We start from the raw sequence: 13,357 nt of genomic DNA on the forward strand, positions 1-13,357 counted from the left end.
AAGACTGCCTATTATTTACTTGTGGATGTCCAAGAACTTTCTGAAACTCAATCAATCTAAAAGGGGGCTTCTGCTAACTTCAGATCAACCATTTATATCGAAGTTCTTAGATTGCCCCCGTGAAATGAGTCCATGTTCTCTGTTTGCTAAATCTGTTCCTAATTAGAGCATTGACATCAATAATCTGTTAACCAACAAAAGTGACCAATTTGTTTCTGACACCTGAAAACTTTGAGGACACGTCTCTCTTTTTATTGAAGATCATTTTCATATTCTAGCGATGACTTCTCTTATCCAATCCAGGCTGGATTAGGGTACTCATTCGCCTTTCTTCTCCTGAATTAACTATCCATCAATTGCAATTGGTTTAGAATGCTGCGCTGCCTGGCTCAGAGCCAGCAAATGAAAAATATAACGATGTACTGGCATCGTTTTATTTTCCATTTTACGGCTCTGAGCCAGCTTGTGTAGGGAGGGGCGGGGAGGGGCACGGGAGGAAGAGTGCTATGTGCACTCCCTAAGTGTGCATATGTATTTGGCTGGCCGTCTGAGGCCGACCAAAACACACATGTGCACTTAGGTTTCTCCAGCCCGGCTGCATTGAACAGACGGCTGTAGAATCCCCCACACACTCCCAGGCCTGAGCGGGGCATCCTTTCAGCCCGCTCAGGATTGGATGGGAGTCTGTGATGTGATGGTCCCATTGTCTTCTGGGACAAGAAAGAGAAGAGGAAGCATGACGTGGCGGGTGCCGGCATCTTAAGATATGTTTTTTTGTAGTTTATATTCTAACACCCCCGCACGTCCTCCCCCATGCGCTTCTCCTCACGCATTACCTACACCCGCCCAACCACCCTTTGTTTGTGGCGTCCACCACTGCTAGAGGCGCTGATATTTCATTGCTATTATAGCTGATACATTACTTCCTATGGAGAATAGGAAGTCTATAAATCATTGATAATGGCACATACAATATTTTATGAAAAAGCACCAGATTTTCTTAGCAAAAGAGTCTCTCAGTACTTTACACGCTTTTCAGTCAAACCATCAATCATTGGTTCAGTGCATAAAACCTGAACAGTCAGGGTCAGAGACTGAGCTTTTTCTGTGACTGGAGTAAAAATGTGGAACTCCCTTCCAAGTTATCTTCGGGCTAAAAAAAAATATTAAATTTAGAAGACTTCTGAACATTCATCTCTACAACTGGGAAGTGTCTTCCTTGTGGACTGTGCGTTTACTTTAGCTCCAAGAAGCTTCGGTGAATGTTGTGCTCTAACAGTAACGCATCACAGACTATGCTCCATGGTCACCCGGACTCAATTCTGGACCCTCTTAAGAGCTTCCCACAGTAACATTTCTATTTAATATGTATTACATTTTTTTAAAAGTTATGTGTTGAATTATTTTTGAATTTATGGTAGCAGTGGTGTTTTAGAACAATTCATTCATTCATTATTGAATATGAATCTATATAAAGATAAGCCATAGTGGGGGCTAAAGTGCCGCCCATCGAAGTACCGGTGATCCGCAGATATAATTGTTACAAAGATGATATTTTGGTCATAAGGGAAGGCGATAAAATAGCAGAGAATACTTGCATGTACAGCATCTGAAATGCACAATTTTACCTACAAAAGGTGTTTTCTTTAACGTGATTCAGATCAATACTTTAATTGTAGCTGACGTTGCCCTACACAGCACATGAGCCTCATACTACCACAGGGTCTCCTGTTTTAACTCAGAAAATTGGTCCACCATTTACATCACATGCTACACATTTAAACATCATACCGACACTACCTGTCTCACCCTTCACATTACATATGGTACATTTATACAACGTGCCTGCCTACAATTCTCAGTTTCCTCAACCTATTATACTCGTCTGACATTGAGGCGCTCGACAACACAAGGAATGTGTTTTTCTTCCTTCCAGGCTCCGCTTTCAAGTCAGGCGTGTATGGTAGATGCAGTGTTAGCATCGTTTAGGTAAAGAGTGCGGGTACAAGGTGCCCTTTTTAGGTCGAGCCTAGCGTTGCAGGGCATGCGCTGATCGCTCTGCAAGGCATATTGTAGTAGGGACAGATGTGGAAGTGCCATGAAAGCCCATATTTTTCATTGGCTGGCGTCCTTGTCCATGGTCAATGCTGGCTTCCAATTGATAATGAGGCTTCGTAGTCCCGCCTTGTTACCGCCCTGTCTCCTTTTGTGACTGCCCATCAGGACTGGATATTTTACTTGCAGTGTTACATGGTCTCCTCGTTTAGGCGGAAAGCACTATTTTCTTTCAGTCAGCTTTGGCAATGGCAGCCGCGTGTTTATTTTTGCATCGCACTTTCACTTTAACAATAGCTGCAGCCCCACACACCACTCACAGGGTGGGACGGCAGCTATTCTTAAAGAGAAAGCGAGATGCAAATATAAACAAGCGCCCGCCTTTGCGCAATGGTGACAGCTTGTTCTCCAGTGAAACTAAGTTCTGGATCTATGCGATGGTTTGAGGTAAAAATAGCCCTCCCGTAGCACTCCCTCGCAACACTGAGACAGGCAGCCAGACGACACTTCATCTTCTATCAACAACACCCAGGCAGGGGAGTGTGTGCAGTGCACGCACTTGTCAGCATTAGAAAGTTGAAAGGCGGAGCGCAGATTAAAGTAAGGGAAGAGTGATCCACTTCGAACTGCTTTGACATCAGTGGCGTAACGGATGTGCCATGTGTCCTAATGCAAGTAAGGAAATGAGCCCAGTCCCATGCCTGGAGAGTAAAATACAGGCTTTACTGGCCTCTTGTAAACCTAGACCCCAGCGCCACTCTACCTCCTGATTCATAGCTAGGACCCTGCTTGGCATACTTGAGTTTTAAAAGGCAGAAACATAAGCCAGCCCCCTACTCCCATGCAGTGGTCGCCTTTAAGGGGAGGTCCCTTCTCACCCCGAGGGCAACTGTGAGGTTGTGTGACTAAGGGTTTTTAGGAGCCTCGTCATGATTTGAAGGGACTTAATTTTGTGCTACATTAGGGCCAGAGACATTTCCCGATCTAATGGACCTTATCGCCTTTGCTCTTTCTTCGTTAGATATGTTACTATCTAAAAATTCACGGTCATCTGCTAAGAGCTTGGGCAGCGTTATGTCCGCTAACATCTGACGGGAGTCCTCTACGGAATAGGGAGTTGTTGAAGAGTAGACAGCTCAGAAGTGGGCAGCAAACTCGTCAACAATGCCTTGGGGATCAGTAAGGGGGCTACCTCCCTCCCCTCGAAGTTCCAGCACTAGTCGGCTTGCCCATTCTTTCTTGTCCAACCACGCTAGTAGTTTCCCGGATTTATCTCCCACCTCATATAGCCATCCCTGCACAGCTCTTCCCAAGGCCCTTGCCTGGTCAGTCGCCAGTGTTCTATATTCGTGCTGTTGGAGCTTTAAATAGTGGAGTTTATCGGGTGTGACCTCCGAATCCAGGTCAGTTTCTAATTGGCTAATTTCCGCCTCAATCGCCACTATCTCTCTGTGGTGGTCTTTCTTCTTGCCCGAGATTAGGGATAGGGCTTGATCCCGAATCACCGTCTTGAAGGCTTCCCAAAGTGACTGCGGGGAGTCCACTGATGCCTCATTTTCAATAAATTAATTATCTATTGCTATGAGGTGCGCTTTGCGAATTATGGTATCTCTGAAATACTACGGGTTGATGGGGGCCACCCGTCCTACCTGTTTATAATCAAGAACCACGTGAAGCCAAACTGGCGAATGGTCGGAGATACCCCTGGCCAGGTATTTAATATCATGGATGTGAGCAATCTGGGACGTGGGGACCCAAAAATAATTTATACGTGAGAGGCTCCCATGTGCCCCGGAATGGAAGGTGTGTTGCACTGTGTTTGGGTGATAGGTCCGCCAGCAATCCACCAACCCCAAGGTCTCAAGAAATTCAGGAAGCCAACATGAAGTGGGGCTCATTGCTCGGGGGGGATGTCGATCCAACTCACCCGAGACTACTGAGTTTAAGTCTCCTCCCAGTATTAACAGACTCTCTGGAATAGCTAGCAATATAGTCCCTAAATCTCTAAAAGTGGTGGCTTGTAGGCCAGTCGGCACATATACTGAAAGGAGTTTGATGGTGCGTCCCTCCCATGTGCCCGAGACCCCGAAGCACCATCCCCGGTCGTCTGTCCAGGCTGCCCGTACCACAAGGGGAAAGGAGTTCTTCATCATAATACCCACCACTCGTGAACTGGAGGTGAATCCCGCATGATCCAACATTATGTAGCCCCCTCTATGTAGGGCTTTGCATGCATTTCCAATGAGATGGGTTTCTTGAAGCATTACGATATCGGGGGCCTTACGCTTGATGTACTGGAGAACAACACTGCGTTTGATCTTGTCTCCTAACCCATTGACATTCCAGCTTAACAAGTTAATTCCTACGTCTCTCTGTGTAGCCATGACTGATTAGGAGACAACTCTGCTACCGTTACAGGAGTAGCGGTGTGAGTTTTGACTTCCTCTGCAGGAGGTACTATAGGTGAGGCTGATGCAGTGAATATAACCAAAATCAAACAAAACACCCCCACCCAACAACCCCCCACCCCGCTGCCCTGCACTCTGGGCCTAGGACTACCCATCGAAAACTTGCAGAATGCCTGTTGCCCTCGAAAGAACTAAAAGTAGAAGAAAAAGGGGAAATAGAGCGCTCCACCTCCCTATCCCCAACAAGTCAAGTATACATCCTCTTCAACTAAGTGTGTCAAGTCTAAAAGGGTCCACAACCGTGGAGGATCAGATATAAGGAACTCCCACCCAAAACCCACCCCGCCCCAGGCCCAACATACTCAATCCAGAAAAAAATGTCAATACGGCCCTCTCCTCAGACAGGGCGATTGTCCTCGCTCTCCCTTCCGACGTGGTCGCTTGGGCTCCTCATTCCACGGTGCTCAATCCAGTCTGCCACTGCCTCGGGGTGCTCAAAAAACCAGGCCCTTCCATCCGCCTCAACGCGAAGAGGTGCTGGAAATAACATCGAATATTTCAGTCCTCTGTCTCTAAGCACTCGTTTCACGGAGAGGAACGACCTCCTCTGCTTTTGTACCCTCAGTGTGAAGTCCAGGAAAAAGGTTATGTCTGCATTTCCATAGCGGAGGGTGGCCCCTGTTCTGGCACGCTGGAGGATGACATCCCTGTCCCGAAAGTTCAGAACTTTGGCCAGCATCGTCCGCGGGGAAGCGCCCGGGTTGGGACGGCCACCTGGGACCCTATGTGCCCGTTCGATGACAAAGAACTTGCTGAGGCCTTTGGGCTGGAGATGCTTCAGGATAAGGTCCTCAACAAATAGGTCAGGGGACTGCCCCTCCGATTTCTCTGGAACACTCAGGATGCGGAGATTTTTGCGCTGCAGACGGCCTTCGTAGTCGTCCAGTTTTAGGTCTGCGAGTTTGCGGAAGTCTTGTAGACAACGGACTTCTCCTTGGAGCTGTGTGACATCTCCGACAAGACTCTCGGCGGTGATCTCCACCTGCTTGACCTTCTTGTTTAGCTTCCCCAGATCCGCCTTGATGAGTTTCACTTCGAGAGCTATGGTGTCCATTTTATGTTCAAGGGAGGTTTTTATTCCAGTGATAGCGTCCATGACGTCTTTCAGTGACAATTCCTGTTCTTCCTCACATGTGCCCCCCTGGGAGGCCCCTCCAGATAGTCGGCTCTGTTGCGAGTCTTTGGGAACAGTGTAACGGTCCAGTTTGTTGGCTTGTGCCACCTTGAGTCCCCGGGCCCCAGAGCCCTTGCTCCGATCCATTATGCAGCTTAGTTGTTACTCAGGCCCTTCTAGGTTACACAGGGTAGGCATCTGTACAGGCTGCAGGTTGCACTCCACTGGCTGGCGAATCAGTGGATCCACAGGCCCCAATGGTTCAGGCGAAGGGAGAACCAACACAGTCTCAGATATCCCACCACCATGTACTGAGGCTGCGAGTGCAGAACCTGGTTTCAGGATTGAGATACAAGCCTCTCTAGACCCGGAATGCCCTCTCTCCTGGGTCGATACCGGCCCTCGGACTTGCACTCTTTCTGTCTGCCAGGGGAGGGTTCCCCATCCATATATCCCAGGAGTGATAATATACAGGACCGCCTCTGCCCCAGCTCGGGCTGCTGCTCATACGGCCGCAACTCTTCCTGGGTCTGTGCCGGTGTTACTTGCGCAACTGCAACACAGTGGGCTTCCCCAGCTCAGAACACAGCAACCACTGTCCCAAATTTCCGCAGTGGGTTGGGGGGATCAAAATGATGTGCCACCAGCCCTCGCGGCACCGTTTTGCAGCTCGACGGAGGACGGCACTGTATCCAGGCCCTTCCTGCCAGATGGAGCGTCGTCACCGGGCCTCACCCGCCTCCAAGCCTCTGCAGCATTCACATCCTCATAGCGCGGCTTGCAGTCCTTCAAAGCGGCAATACAGTCCAGGCCCCCTGTCGGCGCGTGATGTCCCCAGCCTAGCTGAGCCACGCCCCGGCCCCTCGCCGCACTGTGTGTCCCGGCTTCAGGCCGGCAGATAGGCCTCACCGCTCCAGTCCCCGTAGCTTCGGCGCCCGGCGTTGGACACGGGACGGAGCAGGCGGGATGGTGACGGCTGAAGTTACGATGGACGGATCCACTCTCGGCTGGTGGGGATAAATGTGACGGATAGACATTTGGGAAAGGTCGGGCGGCGGAGCTCTACTCTACGCGGCCATCATGGATCGCTGCTTGGCCACACCCCCCAGTGTACTTTTAATAGAGTGGATTTTAGTTTATTCAGCCAGAATGACTTAGTGGGTTAATGCGTCTGCTGCATCTGCTCAGGAAATCGGCCAGGGCCATGTACAAGACGCCTTGTATCACACATAAGGCCCTACACACATCTACTCCAGGTTCCCTAGCTGACAAACATAAGATATCAGAAGGCACTGCTGCTAGAATCCCCGACATTTAATCAGGAACGATTTATGTCTCAATCCTTCTCAGGAAGCGCTTTTCCTCTGAACGGATACACTACCAGTTTGGAAATGTACTTCTAATCCTTAAAAAACATTTTAGGTAACCTCTACCCCCCTCTTCAGACCTGTCTGGTTTATTCTATGCACTGATCGATGACTTGAGATTTAATGAGCTGCCCCCTTTTCATTAGAGTCCATCTTGAACGTGGCAAAATCAAAATCCTGTTACGCACATTAATGTAATTAAAACATTCACTACACACCAATGTTCTCCAATGTTCGTGGTTTGTTAAATGTGCCTACGTTTTCGCATAATGTAATTTTGAGTCTTATGTAATGATCTGCTTTTATACTCTAAAGTATCAACATCTTCGGATTATGTAAATTTGTACCTTACGTGATGATCTATTTCTACTGTAAAGCTCTCTAGCACTTTTGGGCAATGTCCACGCTATTGAAAAATGCATAAAACATGCATCGAACACAGAAAGACCGTCACTCACGCCCTGGTCACCAGCAGACTCGACTGTGGCAACGCACTCTACGCCGGAATAAACAAAACCTCACACACAAGCTAAAGAAGATCCAGAACCCCGCTGCAAGATTGGTCCTCAACCTGCCAAGACACTGCCACATCTCCCAGCACCTGCGCACACTCCACTGGCACCCCATCGAAGCTAGAGTCACCTTCAAGATGCTCACCCACGCTCACAAGGCCCTCCACGACACCAGAACAGCATACCTGAAAAGCCGACTCAAATTCCACACACCCCAAAGGACCATACGATCAGCCCAGCCCTCCTACGCCATGGTCCCCCGCACCAGAAAGACGAGATCAGGCGGTCGCTCCTTCTCCTTCCGCGCGGGCAGAGCCTGGTACGCTCTCTCGCTCCACCTCAGACAAACATCTCTCCCCATCTTCACAAAAAACCTCAAAACCTGGATCTTCGACAGACCCCCTGCTTGGTGGACTGGAAACTGCGAACCCCCCTCCCCCAGCACCTTGAGACACTCATGGGTGAGTAGTAGCGCTTAACAAACTCTTGATTGATTGATGAATACATAAATTAAATCTTCAAGCCAAATGACGACGCCTACACTCATCTATCTGAGACCAATACAAAGAGCGCATTCGATACACGGGATGAGAAGCACCCACTGTTTACAGCACCGTAAAGTTACAAGACTGAAGCAGCAAGCACTATATAAGGTTAATATTGGTGGACCAAGACAAATATAGAGATGTTACCAATCTCTCTTTGAAATAAAAAAAAAATGCCAGTGGTGGAAAAGCACATTGTTACCGGTGTAGATTCTTAAATGAATCTTATCCACTGGTAATTACAATGGGCGCATTCCATTCCATCGTTCCTTTGTTCAGACTAACCAACCGCATGCACAAATGGGGTTGAAGCGAAGAGGTCAGACATTTTCCATCTTCCCAGTAGGCTCCCTAGACTTTTTAACTTGGTGAACCTATAAGTGTCCCGCTAGCAAACGCAAGAAGAGGTAAGCACAAAAAAAGAAGTATCACAGATATATGTAAAGCTTTTAGACCTCCCCCACGGGATATAGTCTAGCCCAAACAGTAAGGCCATACCTCCTTTAAAGAGAATATACATTATGCTGTGCGCCATAAAAAAAACCTCAAGGTCTCAGCCTGCAAGGCAGAGGCTCTCTATGATAGCGTGTACCTAGGGAGCGGCTGACTCCAAATCCCAGGGCTCACGGTTGGATCACCAGTGGCAGCTCAATTCAGCACCATGTGACCCTGGGCATCTTGCTTCGCTTCTACCTTGCACATCATTTTATTTTCTTGCCCCGCCAATGAAGATTTTTTGGCAATATAGCATGACTCATAATGTACTTGGAAGGGACAGAGTGGGAAAATAAAAAGTTACATAGAGGTTCCAATCTCTTTGAGTAGACTGCTTTCACCGGCTCAGACACTAGAACTGCCCCTCAGATTACCACCACCATGTACATTCATAGAACAGACATATTGGTTTGGGTACACCAGTCATACAGACTCTGACATCAGACAACAGGAGTGATGGCAATTTCCTAAAAAGTGGGATCAACCTAGATATTGAATTGCTTGCACACGAGCCATATGAGTCATGAGATAACAGTCATCACAGTGGGTGCTTTGCAACTATGAACACATATAATAAACAAGCAACACGTGTCTCCAATCCTCTATGAATTATCTCTCAAACATTAACTTTAAGTATTTTGTTGAAATTCATGAATGTCACCCAACACTACTTTTCCTTTTTCTGAACATGTTCACATTTGGTTTCCATATACAAACTTTTCACACTGGGTACATCATTTGTATCCCCCCCCCCCCAAAAAAAAACTTGTAATTTTTTATAATAACTTTTTGGGTAAGCCAAATGCCAGATCTTAATTTGTATTAAATCCACATATTTAGACCCCCAAATTTCAGCGTATCATTTTCATCAAGCGCATGCATATACTACCACCCATTGTCAGCCACAACGGCCTCACTTTCCAGTGTCTCATACTCATATAGCAGGGATGCCTGTTATACATTACTGGTAGCCAGTACATGTCAAGGAGGCCCATCGTACACAGGATACCAACCAGAAGCCAGGTGTGGCCACTATATGGTGGGGTTAGCATTAGGCCAGGATGGACACCAGTACACCCCGAACCAACCAAAATAACTCAATTATTGCTCACAATATGTCGATAAGGATCACCTTATACAGAGGGCACTATAAGGCATGACCCACATTTAAAGGTGTGGTAAGAGGTGTGGCCACAACATGTCAGTTGTTTATGGCCTCCAAATACCAGCGGGTGGCCGTCAGACACCACCACACACATATGTGGATGTACGTGTACAGATGTATAATACAGACATACGCATATATACAGATACACACATGCACATACACACACTCTCCCATCGCCCCCTTGCTAAGTGGCTTAGCCAGTCCTGTTGTGCTTCCCTCTCCCCTATAGACTGGGGCCTGTGAAACTGACACCCTCCTCTCCTGCAGCAGGGCCTGCACTTATACCTGCAAGTGTGACTCGCAGTGCAGGCACTTTAACCCATGAACAATCACAGGCTACCTGTCAGCACAGTGTGATTGGCTATAGGTTTCTCGGGCCAGGTAGCACGTGCCAAGTACACTCACGAAGGTGGGTGTGGTCAATCAAGCACCACTCCCTTTGTATAGTGTGTGATCCCGTAGGTTAGTTTTCACCCCTTAATTCCCAAACGACCCCTTGCACCACGTTCACCACCGTAGCTTTAGTTTGCATTTTGCACCTCTGGAGGGAGGATTTTACCAGTGTGCCAGAGCAAAAGAGGTTCCACATATGAATGAAGAACACGTACTTCTATGTAAAAAAGGGAGCATTCTTTGGGGAATGTGTGGGTCCATGGCGGGGACCAACCAGTTGCATTACAGAAGGGAGCTCAAGGCCACAACCCACATACATGCTGCCACCGTTGGTTTATTTCTCAACTAGCGTGCATCTCACGTGTACTTTAATAAATGTTTTCTATATTTAAATAAATGTGCTTTCACATGTTTCTGAAAATAGACCGAACACGACGACACATTTAAAAGCAAAAAATGATGTGAAGTATTTTTCAAGTGACATTGAAAATGTACTGTTTTTTCAAGCATGCTACATTGAATGTGCATGCTTCATTGAATTTTGTTCCACATTACTGAAGATTATGAGAGCTAAATGACAGTATCTGGGGAGAGGATGTAGCCTAACAGCTAGGGCGGTCGACCTCGAATCTGGGAAACTGGGTTGGAGTCTCGGCAATGACGCTGAACATCCTGTGATTCTGGGCAAATCACTTATTGTCCCCATGCCCAACAAAAATGAATGTGTCCTCATGTAATGCAACTGGTGCTATGTAATGTGCTCTGATATTCGATACCTTCGGGTCAAGTTCGCGCTATTTAAAACTGCAAAAAAATGTTTTACAAAAAGTATTCTCCCTGCTCTCTGCTCACACACTCCACTTCCCTCAACTTCCTTAGCCTGTTACATTACAGTATGTGTCGCCCTTTGCCACCTCTCCTCGCCTATGGTGATGCCAGGGTATTTCACGTATTCACGCGTCTTCAGAGACACATGGTGTCTTTACAACATGTTCACTGTCACCCTAAACAAGCATTTGCAATGCAATAGGTCTCGCAGTTATGCGAGTTTGAGCTATTGGCATTGTATTTTGTTTGTATTCATTTTGAAGGCACCATGAATATAGGAACCCCGAGGTGCTTCCAAACCTTCTGGGTTCATGATACATGCCAACAATTACCAAAGTCTTAATTAAAAACATTCGTTCATTTAAGGGGTACAGGGTGCGGTTTATCCTATGCTATTTTGGACACCTGAGTCATGGGGCAGCTCTGTGACTCTTATTGTATGTGATGTGTCCTAGTGCAGCCAGCTCGCAGCCACGCCTAGCATGTCATGTTATGTTGTGTTAGATATTCTTCTATAGCGCACGACTCACCCGGGGGCATCTCGGCGCTTACCTAGTGAGAGGAGGAAGAAGTCGGTATCATTTAGTGAGTGTAATTAGAACAAAAACGTTTTTAGCAGTTTCCTGAAAAGCAGGTAAGAAGTGCATTTCCGTAGGGCGTTAAGTGTAATTCTTTGCCTTGTTTATGTGGTGACAGTAACCTTTCGCCACACAATCCTCTCCGACACTAGAGCCGTCTGCATCCATGCTAAGGGTCGCCCTTTCTAGATTACAGGCCGTAGTTGAAACCTTCCATCCTATAGTCAGATGAGGGTGTTTGTCGCATCACAGTTTGATCAGATGTTGGTGTGACCTGTCCCTGGTTCAGTCTTCGATTGTCAAAGAGCACCGCACAACCATCCTGGATATGTGACAACGCTTTGTATCTGTTCACATTTCCTTTTTCCGTGGGTTCCGAGGGAGGCTGACATAACACAACTACAAGCTGCCCGTGCGGCGGCCACACGATAAACACAACATCCATGTAAATTCCCGGCCTCAGTGTGTGCATGTGTCATGCATCTTGAAGCGTTCCAGGGCATTTACATCCCACACACTGTGTCATCTTGGCAGCCTCTGGGGGGAGGCCCCGGATCGACACAGAGTCGTATCTTTCATTCATCCGCCTGGCAGGATACAAGGGATGTTAGTGCGCTGACTCCAGCCGGCATTACGGCTGTACCCGAATCGGGAACCCATGTTTTAGGGGTAATTACAGCACACCCACGTTTTGCCCACACCATTTACAGGAGGTAAAAAGGACGAAATGTTTGCAGACAAAAAAAACTATTCTGAGTTCGTGCAGCCGAGAACAAGGCGAAACATGCCCTCTCAGTGTGATGCCAATTCCTAGGCTAAGTCCGAAATGATGCGACAGAGTCGCAGCACGTGGTAAATACAGTATCACACGGACCGGTATTCACCGGCTGCGGTATTACCGCACCACAGTCCCAGAGAACTTCCAGTGAGCCGTTTAGAAATGCGCACTGCTGCAGTGATCTTTATGCCCCCGCGCCTTCCCTGCTCCTTTCACAAACATCTAACGCACCCCTCCAGTACCAAGCGCCTTAAGGCGCTTCTGTAGCCCTCATTCACTCTTACAATATTGATTGGTTTTACCTCTGGGGGAATCAGCCGTCTGCGCCTCAGGCAGTCTTCTGAAGTCTGTGCCAAACTGCAGACAGTGCGAGAGGGGCGGAAATGGTTTCCTCGCCCCTTCTTGATGTGTGAGCGAGCCCCTGACAGTGGGTCTGGCTACTGAGGATGTGGCCGCTGACGCATGTCACACATGCGGGCCCGAGGCGCTGAGAAGCAGGAGGTGAAGCCGGCAGCCAGGGACCCACGAAGAAGACTTCACTAAGAGGTCTGTAAGGTAAAAACTGAAACCAGACGCAGACGGGTGCGTGGACACCTGTGCGCCATGAGGCGGGCCCTCTGCAAGGCCCGGCCGGGAGGGCTGGGGTGTGTCAGTCAGATACTTAGCCGACAAGGCGCTGAGTGGCGAGGGTGCCCCTGTGGCATTCCCATGGCGGCCCTCAGTCTAGGGACGGCTTCCAGGGTCGGTTGGGTTGCCCCGACCCACTGTGCCCATGCCCCCACACCTCCATTCTAGGCATGGCCCCCTGCAGAGTGCGGTTGCTTTCAATAATTCTGCCAGGCCTGACTTTGGTGCACAGCTCAGCACAGAGCCTGCCACGTGTGAATTTGTTCTACTGGCTTTCATCTTCTTAGTGTGTATGTCGCAAATTCTGTAGAGGAACACAAAAGATTTGAACTTCCGTACCGCCACTTGCATGAGAGCCCTTTGCCATCTTTCTTGCAGAGGCCGCCCCCGCAGGGGGCTCGAGGGCCGGCGCCATAATGGCCGCCAGAG

General features: G+C 48.2%; 1 protein-coding gene across 1 annotated transcript in view; it reads right to left on the reverse strand.

Moving 5' to 3' along the window:
* The window catches only part of LOC146809023 (lens fiber membrane intrinsic protein-like), a 145,572-nt gene extending 132,738 nt beyond the window's left edge, over positions 1-12,834 (reverse strand). Inside the window, exon 1 of the mRNA XM_085615816.1 lies at positions 12,604-12,834. The gene's annotated coding sequence lies outside the window, so the exon portion shown is untranslated. The remainder of the gene's footprint in view (positions 1-12,603) is intronic.
* Between the last annotated feature and the right edge of the window lie 523 nt (positions 12,835-13,357).

The sequence above is a fragment of the Triturus cristatus genome, chromosome 7 (genome assembly GCF_964204655.1).
Source record: "Triturus cristatus chromosome 7, aTriCri1.1, whole genome shotgun sequence".
Classification (NCBI taxonomy): domain Eukaryota; kingdom Metazoa; phylum Chordata; class Amphibia; order Caudata; family Salamandridae; genus Triturus; species Triturus cristatus.